The sequence below is a fragment of the Etheostoma spectabile genome, chromosome 5 (genome assembly GCF_008692095.1).
Source record: "Etheostoma spectabile isolate EspeVRDwgs_2016 chromosome 5, UIUC_Espe_1.0, whole genome shotgun sequence".
Classification (NCBI taxonomy): Eukaryota; Metazoa; Chordata; class Actinopteri; order Perciformes; family Percidae; genus Etheostoma; species Etheostoma spectabile.
The window spans coordinates 2,251,628-2,268,555 of NC_045737.1; the positions used below are offsets into that span (position 1 = coordinate 2,251,628).

General features: G+C 37.9%; 1 protein-coding gene and 1 long non-coding RNA gene across 3 annotated transcripts in view; one reads left to right on the forward strand and one right to left on the reverse strand.

Moving 5' to 3' along the window:
* unc5db (unc-5 netrin receptor Db) overlaps window positions 1–16,928 on the reverse strand; it is a 265,211-nt gene that overhangs the window by 167,427 nt on the left and 80,856 nt on the right. The gene's annotated exons all lie outside the window — the stretch shown is intronic.
* On the forward strand, window positions 992–16,335 carry LOC116688945 (uncharacterized). Its single transcript, XR_004331892.1, has 3 exons — window positions 992–1,002; window positions 1,743–1,748; window positions 16,257–16,335. It is a non-coding gene; the product is annotated as an uncharacterized LOC116688945 (long non-coding RNA).

The window sequence follows — 16,928 nt, forward strand, 5'->3', positions numbered from 1 at the left end:
ACAGCACATTTAACATTATCGTACTTTTGGTTGTATTTTGTAAATAGAATTTCCCCCAAGGGGTGAAAAGGGACAAGGATTTTTAATATTTGTACTGAAATGAGTCCAGGATTGTTTACTGCACCGCGGGGTTATGTCAATAGATAAAATTTTTTAATTTTATGGCCTATGGTGTTGTCCTATTTTTTCCCGTGTTTGGTGGTTGCCTCTGTCCCCAGTTCCCTCAAAAAATCTCAAAATTTCCTGCCGATTTTTTAAATCTTTCCCCCAGACTACTGCCGTAAAAATGCTTTTTAAGCAAGCCCCACAAACAGCCCACCCCCAAAATAAAAAAGTTTTAAAAACTAAACCCTTTCAAGTTGGGGTTGAGCGGTTTCGATCTTTTCCCAAAAAATAAAGTTTAAAATTCCAAAACCCGAGCTCTACACCCGAGTCGCTCCCCAAAAGTTCTTACTAAACGCTTCCGTCAGTATGTAACCAGAAAATTTAAGAAATTTTACTCAAAATTGAATAAAATTTACCAAAAAAAATATAACATTGGCCCAGTCAAAAAAGGTGAAATTTATTTTTTTTTCAGAAACATTTTCAGAGTATTTCTCTCTATTCAGGGTTTAAAATTTAAACTCCACAGAGAAAAATTTACTCTTAAAATAAAATGAAAAAAACCTACTGCCTTTTTCATGTTTTTACCTAGAAACATTTTTTCTTTTTTTGTTTTTTTTACCCACAAGTACGGGTTTTTTACTTGTATAGTTTGTTTTTTACCCCCAGAGTTAGGGTTTTTTCTCTGTATAGTTGGTTTTTTTTACCCACAAGTTTGGTTTTACTTGTATGTTTTTTTTTACTCCTTAGAGAATAGTTTTTTAAATTGCTTTCGGTATTTATCTAATGAATTTTTTTTCTCGGTATGTTCGGTATTTTACTCAAAAAGGATTTCACACGTATGTTTTCAAAGTCACTTATTTTTTCTTTTTGGTTCAAAATTAAAATTTGATGTTCACAGTTAAATCAAAAAAAATTTGGGCCCCGGGTTTTCCCTTATAAGTAAAAGAAAAAAAAAGGCAGAATTATTTCTGGCCTTTTAAATTTTCTAACTGCAGACATCAAGAAAAAATCCTAAAAAGTAAAAAAGATACGCGGGGTTTTAAAGGTTACTCCCGGGGGTTTTTTTAATCACAGGAAACAGATTTACAATAAACAAATTGAATCCCAAACGGGGGAGGCTGTACATCAAAGCTTTGTGCAGAAAAGCTCATTGCATTTATACTGAGGTCCCTTGTATAAACAACTTTAAATGCATTTAAAGGGGTCATCAAACATATTTTTGTAGGCAAAAGTAACCAACAGTAACCTTCATCCTTAAAAAACTGGGGATTTTGTGAAAAACGGCATCTCACAAATTTACTTTAAGACAAAAACCCCAAACCGCCCGATACACATTTTTATGGTTTTTGGCCCACTAACATTTTAAAAATTGGGGTCCATTGGTACCTTAAGAGTGCACATCACAGCCCATCCATCACATTAAAGAAAATTTTTTTTACGGCCCTATTTTCCGTTTGGGGGCAATGTCTAACGTATGCTTTTGACTTGGGTTTTTTGCCAATGTTTTAGTTATATTTTTAAAGCTTTTCAATTGTTTTTTAAGAAATTATGCGGTTAGAGCGAAGCACCAGCTATGCAAACTGGTAACTTTAAGAATACATGTAGGGTATTGCACCATAAGTGATGCGTGGGAGCAGTCTCGTGTGGAATGACACGCTGAATAACCCTGTGGGTTATGCAATCAAGTGTTTCCACAAACTAGTAATACCCTTGGATAACATTGGAGAAAATATCTGTTAACAATGTGAAGCAAACAACTGTAGCAGATCCAGTGTTTCGCCGATCATTGGGACAAACCAAGTCTCCAAAAATTAGTGGTAGATTGCGAAGTAAAACACCAAGGGATGGCATTTAACCCCCGGTCATTGAGTCCTATTAACTTCACGCAGGAGGTTTCGGTTTGTTCCATGGAACCTAGTTAAGCTCTTTATTCTCCTGTCTATTTCTTTGATGTTGGTGGTATTCTCTATCAAGTGTAGTAAAGCAGTTTCATTAGTATTGTGCCACTTCCCTCCAGGATAGAATGCATACATATCAACAGCAAAGTTCTTCACACGTATGAAGTACTGCAAGGAGTTGTAGAATGCAAGAACGTTTAAAACCCATCACATAGGGAAAGATGGTTTTGCCTCAATTTTTGGCAGTGTTCTGCATGAAGTGCTTGAGCTTCGAATACCTATCTTTGGGTGGAATCTTCAAAAACTTCTGTCTGAAACGTCCTCTTTCTCAGCAAGACAAAAGCGGGGAAACAATATCTGGCACTGAAAGACTCGACAAAAAACCCAAATAAACAGTGAAGCCCAAGGGTGTTAACCCGTAACTTGAAGAAGGTTCATACACTGGCTGATCATACAAGGGACCTGTATTCCCATTCCTTCTCCAAAGATTTTCATATCCGCACAAGTGGATCACGTATTTTTAAGACAAAGCATATTGTTTAATGTCTTGAGCATGAAATAACGCAACCAAAGAATATTATTCAGACTTGAGTTGTACTTTGGAGAAAACATTTCGCAAGGTGAAATAGATTGCTCCAATTTGTGTAGTCCCGTTTTGATCCAACGGATTTGCAGTTCAAATCCACATAGAAAGAGCTGAATCTGAATTGCATGCTTCTGTTTTGTAATCGAGCATGATTCTTGAAAAGATCTCCATCGCAACAAGTCATTAAAGAAGAGTTTCCTGAATAAATCGTCGCATCATCCCTTTTATTAAGGGTGGTTATAAATAAACTGCAATGTTCAAAATTGGGATTATAAACAAATTTATTTTTTTCGGTAACAACAACCTGATCATAGGACTCAGTAGTCCGATTTGCGCAGTGTATTCAAATTGTACCAAGAACGCATTATTCAACTTTGGGTCTACCCTTCCCCCCACTTTCGCAAAATAGCCTCTCTGTGTGTCAGAATTTAATATACCAAAGGGTTTTCCATTTTTTCAAAAACCAATGATCAATTTTACGCTCAACGTCACTTTTTATTAGGCTCCTGTAAAGACCAGAACTCCTTCAGAGATTCTTTGCTGATTATGAATATCATCAACAATCTCTTTAATGGAAATGCCAAAGAGTTACATGGTTGGTTTAGCCTAAAACCTGCCACTTTACGTTCAGCTACTGTTGTAGCGCGCAGTCTACAAGACTCTACTGAGAAGGACTGAGTAGAAGGGGAACTTCTTAATGGCAAGTCCCCCAAAAACACTGTGCTAAATCTTCAGTGTAGAAGGGATTCACCGGATCCGAACAAGGTTCATGTGCTTTATTGAGATGCTTTCTAAACCAAGAAAAAAGGCCATAACACTTGTGAACCAACCAGCCGACAGCATTTAAGACGAAGTAGTGACTTTCCTGAACAAAGCTTCCATGGATCAATTTTAAGTGCTTGTTAGGGACTTGGCATTTGCTGGTGGTGGTGCAAATGAAACACAAATCTTAGGTTTTTGAATCGCGCAGCATCCGAGCCCTCACCTCTGCAACCATAGGATTCACCTTAGTGGAATAAACATCTATTCAGAAATGTTGGTTTGGGCAAAAAGTTGTACACCGTGTTGCCGATCTGGGTTGTGAGGGTACCAAAGGACAAACTAAGCTTTGACAAAAAGTCATCAAAACAGGCAAGAGAGGTCTGGTGAATGACATGGTATTGCATGTTTGTCAATCACAATGAAGTAAGTGTGAATTACACTTCTCTTGGTCCCCCACAGAAAGAGAAGGGGTGACGACCTTCCATGTGCTGTACAATGCCCTTGGGACACTGGTCCCAGTCTGTGACAAGTCCTGATTATAGTTTATTGAAGTTAGTCACGGTCGCAAAAAAAACAAAAATGTTCCTTTTCCAGATAAAACAGTGGACCAAATCATAAAATGGTTAATTTAACTCAAACTGAGGAACTTTACAAGATGGTCACTGGATTGTTTGGCTTGTTGGGAGACCGTGGCAAAGGGGACAAGAACCAAAAATGGAGGAAATGTCATTTACCAATCCTGACAATACAAAGTAAAAAACAAAAATTAAAATAGGGCATTAAGTTATTACATTTTTCAGTCAAAAACAATCTCCATTCATTAGTGTAATCCTTTTCTCTATGCTACCATTTTCCACTTCTGGTGCGGACTCAGCATTTGAACCAGGTCTTGAGTTCCCCTGGTCGTGGTGAGGCCACGGCTTTGTCAAAGGACTTTCTGTGGTAGAAAGTGGGCCTGTTCTCCAGGAACGTGGCAGAGGTGGCACCACCAAAAATAAGATTAAAATCCGCTCAATCTGCAGGACAAAGATGAAATGAAGTCACGACACAACAGTAACTTCATGGTGTGGTCTATATCATGACGTTACAGGGCAAGGTTAGTTAACGGTCACCTCCTCCCCCCCATTCACTGCCTATGTCTAGGAATCTGGAAAAGCTGTGAATATTTCAGAGGCGTTAATGGGGCCTGAACCAGTTTTGCGATAGCTGAATGTCTGCGTCATTCTCCTTAAAAAATTGATTCCATCAGTGATGCTTAATTCAAGGTGCAATGGCATCACGACAGGCTTTCTGTTGGTTAGCAGTTTTCCTCTCTGTAGGGCTCTCTATCAGCTATTGGACCACCTGCAACAGTAGTGGAAAAAGTTATGCAAGCGGGGGGGGGGGGGACCGTAACGTTACATTACCCCAGCATTTAGATGAAGTAACTTACTATTGCCACGAAGGGATGCACCCAATGACCAATATTAGGACGGAACAATGAATAGATTCCACTGACGATCCGTTGTGTTTGTTTTTCCCCCTCTGTTGCACGGTGTTGCATGGGGAGGGTTGCGTGTACAAATAAATAAGGATTCAATACGTATTTTGTCTTAGTTGTAGGCAAAAGTCTGAGTAGACCTAAAGTCTCATCCCACCATGGGGGAAGCCGGGAAAGGCCAGAACCCGACAGGTAAGGTGGAACACCGCGCACACCTATACAGTTTTTATTAAACTCAAAAAAATTCAACTCGGTATACGGTAATTGACAGATACAAAGCCCAGGCAGCGGTACTGAAAAAAAAGTTGGAGGGGATCCCTATGCCATGTCCACTAAACATATGGACTTATATTCCATTTCAGAAACATTCATACTTGTACGCCCTAAAATTCAAAATGATTAAAAAAGGGATTTCAAGGACCCATGGGAAACCTGTAAACAGTCCACTAGAATCAACAAAATAATATACCTGTTCAGGAACTGGACGTGGGGTCTTCTTTTGTCCCTTCTGAAGATTCCTTTGAACAAATTTCAGTCGCCATGCCAGATACCACTCCCATCTCTGCATTGGAAAAATGCTCCTAAAGTAAAGAGAGTTATTCCATTGTGCTCACCACAAAAAAACTACACAATGACGTGAAGTTGCTACTCAATGGGCACCATAGTTAAACTTAGAGGATATGGGCATACAGAAAAGTTAAACGGTCGGGCGTTAAAAAATGGACCTTTTAATTAAACAATTTATATTCTGGGCTAAAAAAATTGAACTTAAGAGCAGAGAGTAGGGAGTGGAGAGATGTAGTTCAAAGTATTAATAGCAACTTACTCCTAGGTAGCCAGTATGGAAACAAGGCAGTGATTCCTTGCATAACTCCTCCTTATATGTCTCGAAGGAAGGGTCCTACACACCCAACACACAACACTGTATGATAAAAACTTAATTGTGTTAAATGGCAACCTTCTGCCCCAAACGAAGAGTGTTGTAAGGCCTTGTAAATGCTATAATTTTTTGGTGTGTAGGAAATATGACAAAATACCCATGTTCACTTGTCATATGAGCAAACAATCTCGTGACATATAGGTCTTCTGCTCTTGTAGGCTTTTTGTCCGGGCATACTCAGCAAGATCCTCTCGCTCCAGGTTTGTTTTTGAGACTCCTTCGATCATCTTAGTGGGAATAAAAAAAAAAACGTTTCAAACGGAAGATTGCAGGGGAGCAAAAAAATCTAAAATATAACAGTAATTGGTGTGATTAACCCTTAACAAATGACAACCATAACAATTTAAATCGAAACATTACATTTGTGGTTAATGGACAAAAAACTGAATGCAAATATTTCACATTAGATACATTAAACCATTAATGTTAAGAAAAGAATGAAAACAGGTTAGCAAAGAGAAAACAAAGAACTCAAAATAGTAAACAATTTAGCAGGATGTATCTGCTTGTCCCCCATTTCATGTAGGCAGGACTGGGGGATATATATGGAGCTCTAAGCCATAGAAGCAACTCACCATTCAGATTTGGGCTTCCAGAGGAGGTGGGAAACAAATCTCCAGCCACCAAGGTATGGTTCATTAGAAGAAACTCAAACAATCCTCGTCAACTTCAGTCTCGCGTTCATCATAGACCTTTAAGTCCAAGGTGGGAATGTAAATTTTTTGGGCAAACTGTAAAGACAAAAATAGCGTGCACAAGCTTGTTAGTAAATCTGTTGGCATTGTAGAGAAAAAAAATAAAAAAAAAGACAGAAGTCATAGGTTCCTTTATTTGAAGCCTATATAAATAGGAAAGGCATGCAGGGAAAAGCATCTTTCAGTTGCAAAGAAAAACTGACCTAGGTGTTCCAAAGATAAATTCAGAAAAAGTATTAGAAATTAGTAAAATTTTCATCACGCAATCCAAAAGGATTTGAAGGTCAGTTCCCCCTCAAAAAAAATGTACTTCTGATGATCTCTGTACTTTACTCATAGAGCCTGCATCCTTGATGAAAATAAAATGAAAAATTTAATAATACCATTGTATGCAAACATCAAAAAATATGTATGAAGTAATGTATAACTCCACTGTAATGAACTATTATAAAAAAAAGGAACATTTAAAACAACACAAAAATAGGACTGTTACAATTAGTGAACATTAGCTACTTTTGTAAACGCCAATTGCTTCCGTGCTAATTGCTTCCGTTATTCAGTTTTCAAAGCATACGTGCTAGTCAAGCCAGCTAAAGGGTTGTTTTAGCATTTCAACCCAGTGCAGTGCTCTGTTCAGAGTAAAACACAGTGTTGCATGACAAAAGTCACCTAAAAATTGTCTGCGTAGACTCTGTTAAATGTCTTGAATCAACCTAACGTTTAAAGAAACTATCCGATTCGTTCAGAGTAAAACACACGTGTTGCAATACAAAAACTTAAAATAAAAACGGTCCCGCCTAACAGAAAACTCAAAACTCTGTTATTTGGGTGTAAAATCAACCAATTGTCAGACTGTTCGAGAAACACAGTGTGCACTACCAAAAAAAAAACCGAGACTGTTACATTAAATTTCTAAAAATGTCCAACTCTGTTCGAGTAAAACAACGTTTTGCATGCCACACTTTACTGGGAAAAAAAACTGGCCGATAATTTTTAAAACCAAGATTTACTTTGAGTAAAACTTTCCCCTCCCATAACTATAATAAGGCTCTCTTAAAGGTTAAAACGTTTTTTAAGTTACCTTTTGTCAGCAATGTCTGCTAGCTATGCTCTGTGGGAGAACGTAATACAGACTTTGCATGTTTCACTTGGCATTATATTGCCATAAACTGCCAAAAGTAGCTTTTGCTAGTAGTGTAATGTTAAGCTAACTTTAGCATCTGACTAATGCCCAACAGTTCAGTAAGTAGCTAGCCTAACGTTACACTGCAATGCTATTTTTGCTCAACAATGTTACCTTACACCTTTAAAGTTAAACAATTATAATAATAAACGAAATTTACTGGCTTTTCATGCCGAAAGAAATGGGGAAAAGGTCTTCTGTTCTGAAGTTCCTCGGGTCAGTCCGCTCTTTTCAAGTGCGCGAAAGACTGGTTTGGTTTTGGCAGAAGCGAAAAAAGAAGGAAAGTTAGTGGGTTTTGGCCCGCTATATTACTCCAATAGAATTTATTCTGTATCTTTGCTGTCACTTAGTGGCTGTAGGTTATAGTTTCACTCCAAAATGATCAATAGATTCCCTTAGAGGAAAATAATAGTTACTCTGGAAAAAATACTCTCCGGTTTGTTCCTGTGTACTACTTCAGCGACAGGGGAACACTGTTGAGTTGATCTAAAACAACAGGTTACCTTAGCTTATTTTTTATTCTTTAATGAGCTTATTCATCTTTAGTGATATGAGTTTCTCTCTGGGTTTAACCAAGTGCGCCCCCTTGTGGACAAAATATATCACCAGCATATTACAATATGAGAAACATCACATTCATAGCCTTAAACATTACAAGCCACTTCCAAAAACGCATTCATAACAAATAAGTAGCCTAGGCTACAACTGAAAGAAAGCAGAAAAAAGAAAGTTGATCTGTATATGCATTAATCAAAAAGAAAGTTGATGTCTATAAGTTGATGTGTATAAGTTGATGTGTGTAAGTTGATCTGTATATGCATTAATTGCCTCACAGTGATCGCTAACATCAAAGTAACATTCTGTTTTGGTTTGATCTGAAACAATAATAGGGGATTCATTTTTGAAGAAAGGTTCTAAGAAATGTGAAGGAAGAAAATAAGCTTGACCGCCTTTTGAAATGTTTTTTGTGTAGAGGAAGTGGGAAATGCCTTTGGGTAGAGAAGGATTCACTGCAAAATGTTTCTTAAGTGCTTTGCTGTCAACATTTTAAGCAGGCTGATTTTGATAGGATGGGTCAGATTGTCCAACTCCGAAATGATGTCATTTCTCCATCTTCAGCTTCCCAGTTTACCTCCAAAGAGTAGCCTAGGTGTATCATTATGAGGTTATTAGCGTTTCATTCATGAATGTTCATAAATATTAATACATTACTAGTATATTACATAAAAGAGGTGTATCTGTCAAAATACTCATGTAATAACAGCCACAACAACTATTCATTTAATCAAATATATCAAAAGTTGCAATACGTATGCAATTTTTAGTTTATTTTGTGGAGCTGTCCTGTTAACTTTATATATTTTATAACTTTATTTCTATATTTTCTACTGTCCAACCAGTAGAACACATCCTTTTCTGTCGATATGGTCCTTATTTCTATATTAAAATTACTTTATTTCTATATTTTCTACTGTCCAACCAGTAGAACACGTCCTGTTCTGTAGACATGTTCCTTATTTATTTATTCATGTTGGACTACTCCAATACAACCTTTTGTTGTTAGAAAACTTGTTTAATTTCTTATGAATCTATTTTGTACTTTTACATATGTTTAAAAATATCAGAATTCATATCAATATTGCAGTATTCATAATCGATATTGCAATATCACATGTTGTCAATTTTGTGCAACCCTAGTGTGTGTGTGTGTGTGTGACAAATATAAGAAGCTTCAAGTAGACTCTAATAATAAAATCATATTGTTTCTTTACTAATTAAAATATCTGACTTTACTGCCACTAACTGTTTTCTCTATCATATTTATAGTGTGTGATTTGCAAAATACCAATCATAACCTACCTCACATAAAAATATACCTTTGTCCCTGTCCTGTTTTTCAAGACACAACATTAGGTTTTTCAATCAGATTGATTGTCAAACTGGAAATGTCCTTGTGTTTCTCCATTTTCAGGGACTATGTTCCCAGTTTTGATCTTGGACGTCTGGTGACTTTACGCCTACTCTTTATACGTCTATGTTGGAAGCACTCTCATGACAAACTCCACAAGCTAGCACTCCGACCATAGACTGTATAAATAACCCATGACTCCAACGTTATCACAGATCGATAATAATGCGTTTACTAGCTCTCTACTCACCCTGAAGCTAGCTGATGTTCACCGTCTCAGGGCAAATTGTTGATGCAAAAATAGCAGCTAGTTCCATAGTAAAAAATCTGCCAACTCTGCACTAGCCAAAAGTAAACTCAATAACAAAACTCATGAATCCTCTATGGTCAAACAGGGGTGACTCTTCAACGTGCAGCTAACAAGCAATCCCATTGGATGAATTCCTCCAATTACATTTACAATTTATCTGCCTCTATTTTCTTAAAGGAACAGGACCTCAACCATGGTTTTCTATTTTCTCTAAATGCACACAATATATAAGCGGTCGATTTCCTAAAATGCATAATGTGCTTGGATACAATAAATGAGAGTGCATGACAGTAAGCTGTGCCCACACACACACCAGTCACTGTCACTCCCCCCCAAACGATCCTGTATTTTAGGTGGAGCCTGAAACTGTTCGTCCTCCATGTGGTGCTAGTCAGACACAACGGGCCTGTCCCTCACAGGCTGAAATGCTTAACCCGCACCATTAAAATTACTTATGTTTGTGTATAACATGCTGCAGCCGTTGCCTATACTTGTCCTACCATGCTAGTGGCGTCATCGAAATTGTCAGCGTTCCAGTACTAACAAACTTAATTTTTGTGTTGCTTAAAAAAAAGCTATATTGATTTGTTTAATTCAAATTTTTAGTGTAATTTATTTCTAATTGTCATAACCAAGAAGTTATCAGTTAACATTTGTTCTTTCAGTTCAGTTCTTCTTTAAAGGGGAATTCCGGTCAATTCCAACACGTAGCTCTGTTCAGTAAATTTGGAGTGGTGTCAGTAGGGAGAAAAACAAAAACAATCGGTGCTGCCTACATTGTGTTATTCCCCTGCTAGTTTTAGCATCCAACAGGCTTGAACATGGCAAGTTTAAATGTGTTTTTAGCCTCCTTACATGTTCAAAATGTCATTAAAAGTGCCTACCCATGTGCAGTTATTCCTTCCTTGAACACAGTAAATCTGAATGCTGTAGATGTGAAAGAAATGCATGGAAGTTGTGGTAATTCAGCTCTGTTTAGTTCCGTGTGGATAAGAGTGCTTTGGGACTGTCTATAAACCACAACACCGAAAAGAGATACACACATATTTTAAAAAATAAGCATATGCTGTAGTACAACTAGCATGAGGTAAGTTTGGAGACACTACCTTATTTAATCATTAAATTGATAGCCTACATATTTTTGTTTTTATCTCTTTTCTGTGTTGTTGTTTTTAGACAATCCCTAAGCTCTCTAACTGTTGTCTCAACACAGTCACTAAACAGAGCTGAATTAGCACAACTTTCATGCAGGCAGCACCGATTGTTTTCACTTGAAAATTAAAACAAACCTCGCAAAAACTTGAAAGTAAATGGCGTTGCACCAAACTGGAAGAATCTTGTTTAGGTTGGCAAGACAGTCTGGAAACCTACAGGAAGGCCCTCAGAAATGCCAGATCAGACTCATCATTAACACAAGAAAATGAGAACAACCCAAGGTTTCTTTTCAGCACTGTAGCCAGACTGACAGATAGTCACAGCTCTATTCAGCCATCTATTCCTATATATATTCCTATAGCTTATTTAATGATAAAATTATAACAATTAGAGAAAATCACCTTCTGCCCTCAACTTCTAATGGCTCACCTTTAAACGCAGGATCGCTAGAAAGAATGAAAAGACTTGACATATACTTAGACTTCTTTTATCCAATAGACCTGCAACAACTAATGTTAAAGGTCTCTTCAGCTAAGCCATCTACCTGTCTCTTAGACCCCATCTCAACGAAGCGTTACCCGTGGTTAACACTTCATTACTAGATGTGATAAATACGTCTATTAACAGGTTATGTACCGCAGTCATTTAAAGTAGCTGTGATAAAACCACTTGTGAAAAAAAAACACCCTCGATCCTGAGGCCTTAGCCAACAATAGACCTATATCTAACCTTCCCTTTCTCTCCAAGATCTCTGAGAAGGAAGTCACTAATCCGTTTTGTGATTTTCTACATAGCAATAGTCTGTTTGAGGTCTTTCAGTCAGGATTTAGAATGCATCATTGCACAGAGACAGCACTGGTGAAAACCTTCTAACAGACAAAGGACTTGTCTTAGTGCTTAGTCCATTCTGTTACAGAGACTGGAACATTTAGTTGGTAGTAAAGAAATCACACTAAGCTGGTTTAAGTCCTATTTATTTGATCAACCTCAATTTGTTAATATAAACAATAAATCTTCCAGGCACGCTAAAGTTAGTCATGGCGTTCCACAAGGCTCAGTACTTGGACCAGTTCTTTTCACCTTATATATGCTTCCTCTAGGCAATATTATTAGGAAACACTCAATTAACTTTCATTGTTACGCAGATGATGCCCAATTATACCTTTCAATCAAGCCAGACAAAACCAGTCAGTTAGCTACACTTCAAGCATGCATTAAAGATATATAAAAATCATGGATGACCTACAATTTTCTGACATTAAATTCAGACAAAACTGAAGTTATTGAGCTTGGCCCTAAACAGCTCCAAACCTCAATATCCCAAGATATAGTTACTCTTGATGGTATTGCCCTGGGCATCCAAAGTAATTATATCTTTGGATATAGTTAATCTGGATGACATTGCCCTGTTCTCCAGCACTACAGTCAGAAAGCTAGGAGTTATTTTTTATCAGGATATATCCTTTAACAACCACTTAAAACAAACCACAAGAACAGCCTTTTTTAACCTTTGAAACATTGCCGAAATTAGGAAAATCCTTCTCAAAACAATGTTGAAAAAATGTTACGCTACTGCTGATGAATCACCAACATTTCCGTATTTTGCTGCTTCAAAAAAAAAACGTTCAAATACCAAAACAACGGAGGTCTTTTATTGTGAAGAACTTTCAGGAAATTAAACTGTTCACAGCCGGGGCTTTGACCACGCATATTTCCGTCAACTTCAGACTTTTGTCAAGTAGCTAGTTTTTAGTGCTAGCTGGTCCGTGACACCATCTCACTATCTAAGCTGAGGTAAAGACAGACACTGTCCCGTGGACAAGACCGTTTTCTCCACTGAAGCACTAAACACGCTCATGCAGCACATGATTTGAAAGCCTAAAGTCTCATGATTCTAATAACCCCACACGCAAAGCATAAGATGATTTATAGCAGTTAAAATCCTGTTATGAAGTCAAAGAGAATAAATAAATACAGAAATATACTGCGCCGCTACTGTCTAAAGTCAAGTATGCATCCATACCTTTTTCCTCGTGTCTTTGTTCACAGCGGTGAAAGACTGCAAACGTTTTTTACTACATTGCCAACAATCCAAGAATATCCAAAACAAGCTGGTTGCCTCACAGTCTTGTAGTTTCTGGCCGAGTTTCAACGGAAAAAAAGCTAAACAGCTTATCCTTTCTGGGTTTTTATCGCTTCTCTTTTCTTCCCCGGGCAGCCACAATCTTACTGAGCACACCATTGAATTCGCTGACGTCAGCAGATTCCAATGCTCTGTGTTATAAGCCAATCCGTCAACTGTAACCCGAGATAGACCTGCTCAAAGCCAATCATGTCCCAGAGTTCAGGGAAGGGCCACATAGGAAAGAGTGACATCTATTCCTTCCAGTTAAAACAAAATGTTACGAGATCGGCCTACCTGTTTAGCCAGTGGGTGTTTCCCAATGTCAAGGAAGGATCCTCCAAAGCCAGAATTTGGAGGATGCCACGCCATCAACGCCCGCCGAAGGACCGTTCCAATGTCAAGAATCCTCCGAATTCCTCCAAGGACTGAATTCTTCATTCAGAAAATTTCCCATAGAAAGAGAAGGATGCATATATGTGTATCCTTCGCGGTCCCAAATCACTCACAATACTATGCGCTTGCCTTTGCCGGCTTGTTAAAAATAATAATAGCGGACCTAAGCGGGAGTTTGAGCGGCATCGCTGAAGGTGAAATGATAATTTAAATGTAAGTATCTTTAGTGTGTGCCGTAAATTTGTTATCACCGTTAATGTATTACGTCAATGTAAAGCTTAACGCTTTAAAGCTTGTACAAATTGCCTTAATTATTAGGTAGATACACCCCGCGCTAACGTTAGCTTACTGGACCTATCATTAACTTTAGGCTGTTAGCTAGGTTGCTGTTTTTGTAAAGTTTAATGTACGGTGGCATGTGCATCTCTTTTTATATGCCGTTACCGTATCTGCGTAACTTTAGCAGAGATTTAGAAAGTTGGTGTGTTTATCACTGGTTGTATCTGTAGACGGGAGGTAACACTGCACCGTGTTAACTTCACTATGTTCAACAAAGGCTAACATGTATGAGTAGTTTCACATGTAATGACGTTGTGTTGTAGCGTTCATAACGTAAACATATTTTTGTTGTGTTAACTGTCTTAACAGGGACTAACGGAGGCGGTCACCAAGGATGGCAAAGCCAACGACCAGCAGGGAGACAGAGGCCAAAGAGAGATGTTGAATATATTATTTGCAATATTAAAGATTGGCATTCTAACAATAAATGCTTTAAATAAACTGGTTTGTCCGTGTCATTAAGTTCTTGGGCGTGTGTATATAATATAAACTGTTTTTTCCGTTAAATTGTGGCCTGGACCTGGAATTAATCTGATGCTGTTGTAAAAACTCATAAGGTTTACATGTTCAAACATTACTATATACTGTACAGACAATTAAGTAACATGAAGGGCGATCATGCACAGCTGCCGATGATGGTGCTGCTTCCACTGCAGACAAGGAGAAAGTTTTAGGTTAGTCATCCAACCTGTCCTGGTAAGGTTACAGTTGTATCACAAGTAGGCTAATGTTCAGCTGCTTTATGCAGGACTGGCTGTCCCACCGCAGCAACCTGTCTGCATCCACGCCATTTATAACAGTGGCAGAGGTTAACTAGAGAGCTTAACTAAACACAATAGGTGGGTGGGTGTGGGTATGGGTGCGTGCCAAGGAATATTTTGAAATATAATTAATATTTAACTTTGAAATATATTTTGAAATATAATTAATATTGTGATTTGTTGTGTTGTAAGACCTTGACCCAGGCTTAGGGCATGCCTAGAAAATCCAGCGGACACCTTTGTTACCTTGGCAGCACCAATAGATGACCTCTCCCTGGCACGTGTGAACTTCACAAAGGAGAACCTGATAGACAAATTTTGCAGCTGTATGGCAACACGATTTTGTGATTGAGACACGATTTTGTGACTTCAGCTCTGGAGTACTACATGCTTCCAAACTGGTAGATATCACGAGCTGGTCTGATGCAGCTACATGTGAAGGTTATTATCAAGCACATTTAACATCATATGTATTTTACATCTTGAAACCTTTTGTTTGTGCATGCTTAAATTTTCCTTGTGTTTGTCTGCAGATTTTGGAGATGCAAATGTGGAGTGTCTTATAAAGGACTTTGGTCCGCTACTGGCCCCCTCTGGGGACAATTTCAGAATCAGAATCAGCTTTATTTGCCAAGTATGAGGGCATATACGAGGAATTTTTCTTTGGAACATCGTTGCTCACAATGCACTTACACTTACAAAACAACCAAACAATATATACACACTAATATATACATACTCTAAACAGAAACAATATTGATGCAATAGTGCAATGAGTGCAATGAGGAGTGCAAAGTATGCAGGAGTGATTTGTGATAGTTATCATTTTAAATGTGGAGCATAGTGCAAAGGATGCTAAAAAATAAGTGAAATATGATAATGAGAATGATGAATAAATACTTAATAAGTGGAATAATAAGTGGAACCAGTAAACAGGTGCTGTTTAGAGACAGTGTTGCTGGGTTATTGCACAGAATCAAACCTGACAGTCAGCTGTTCATCATGATTCCAGACCAGTGGACATTCCTCAAGAGCGGTCTGTACCAGTAGCATCCAAACATGGACCAGCTGATCTGGCCAGAGATAAACACTTTGTTCCCGACTCAGCCATACAGCTGTGGCATCAGGCCAGCATCAGAGCAAGGAGGCAAGATTTCATGAAAAGAAAAGCCCAGAAGAGAAGCACCCAACTTGAAGATGAGAAGGAGACATCTGAGGAGGAAGATGATGATTCTGAAGAATACTGAAGTGACAATTTAATGTTATGAGAGATGAGTCAATGTGTTTTGTTATTTTCATTAAACATAAAAATGTATGTAGAATATAACGAAACACAATTGTGCCATGGTCTCAAAAGTTTAATTGTCTGATCAAATTTGCAATCTTGTTTACTTAAATTTTGATTAAAGACTTTTGCCTGTTTACAGTCTTTCCAGAAAAATGCTGTTTTTTTTTGTTTTTTGTGATTGTTGAGGGCAAAAACCCTTGATTATGCGGTGCGTTTTCTTAAAAAATGAGATGGAATATGCAAGATAATTATGCAATTGTTATCCGATGAAATTGTAGGAACTTGCAAAAACAACGATTTGATTAAAAATAAACTGTCTTGTTGCAGAATTATGTCACTTCATAACGTTCCATGGTAACAGGGGGAAATGGCTGCTCTTGTGTGAAGTAAACTCAACATTTTTCATTTGTTTAAGCAATTCAAAATATGCTAGTGCACTTTTTATAGATTTGAATTTAGAAAAAAGTGGCTGGTAAAAAATTTAAGTGGCTGATAAAATTGGGCATCTAACAGCCACTGTGGCTGGTGGGCAAAAAAGTTAATTTCCCACTCTGGTCAGGATGCTCACATAAAACTCTCTAAGACTCTCTCATAAGACTTTCCAGCTGATCCAGAATGCTGCGGCGCATGTTCTGACAAGAACTAAGAAAAGAGATCATATTTCTCCTGTGATACCTTCTCTGCATTGGCTTCCTGTAAAATCCTTCTTTTGACCTACAAAGCTCTAAATGGTCAAGCAGCATCTTTTTTTGTAGAGATCACAGTACCTTATTGTCCCAAAAGAACACTGCACAACCAGAATGCAGTTATAAGTTAATGTGTGGTATCTAGAGTCTCTAAAAGCAGAATGGGAGCCAGAGCCTTCAGCTATCAGGCTCCTCTCCTGTGGAAACAGCTCCCAGTCTGGGTTTAGGAAGCAGACAATGTCACCACATTTAGGAGTAAACTTAATCTTATGTAAACTCTACTCTAACAAAATATAATCAAAGGAGAGGGAGG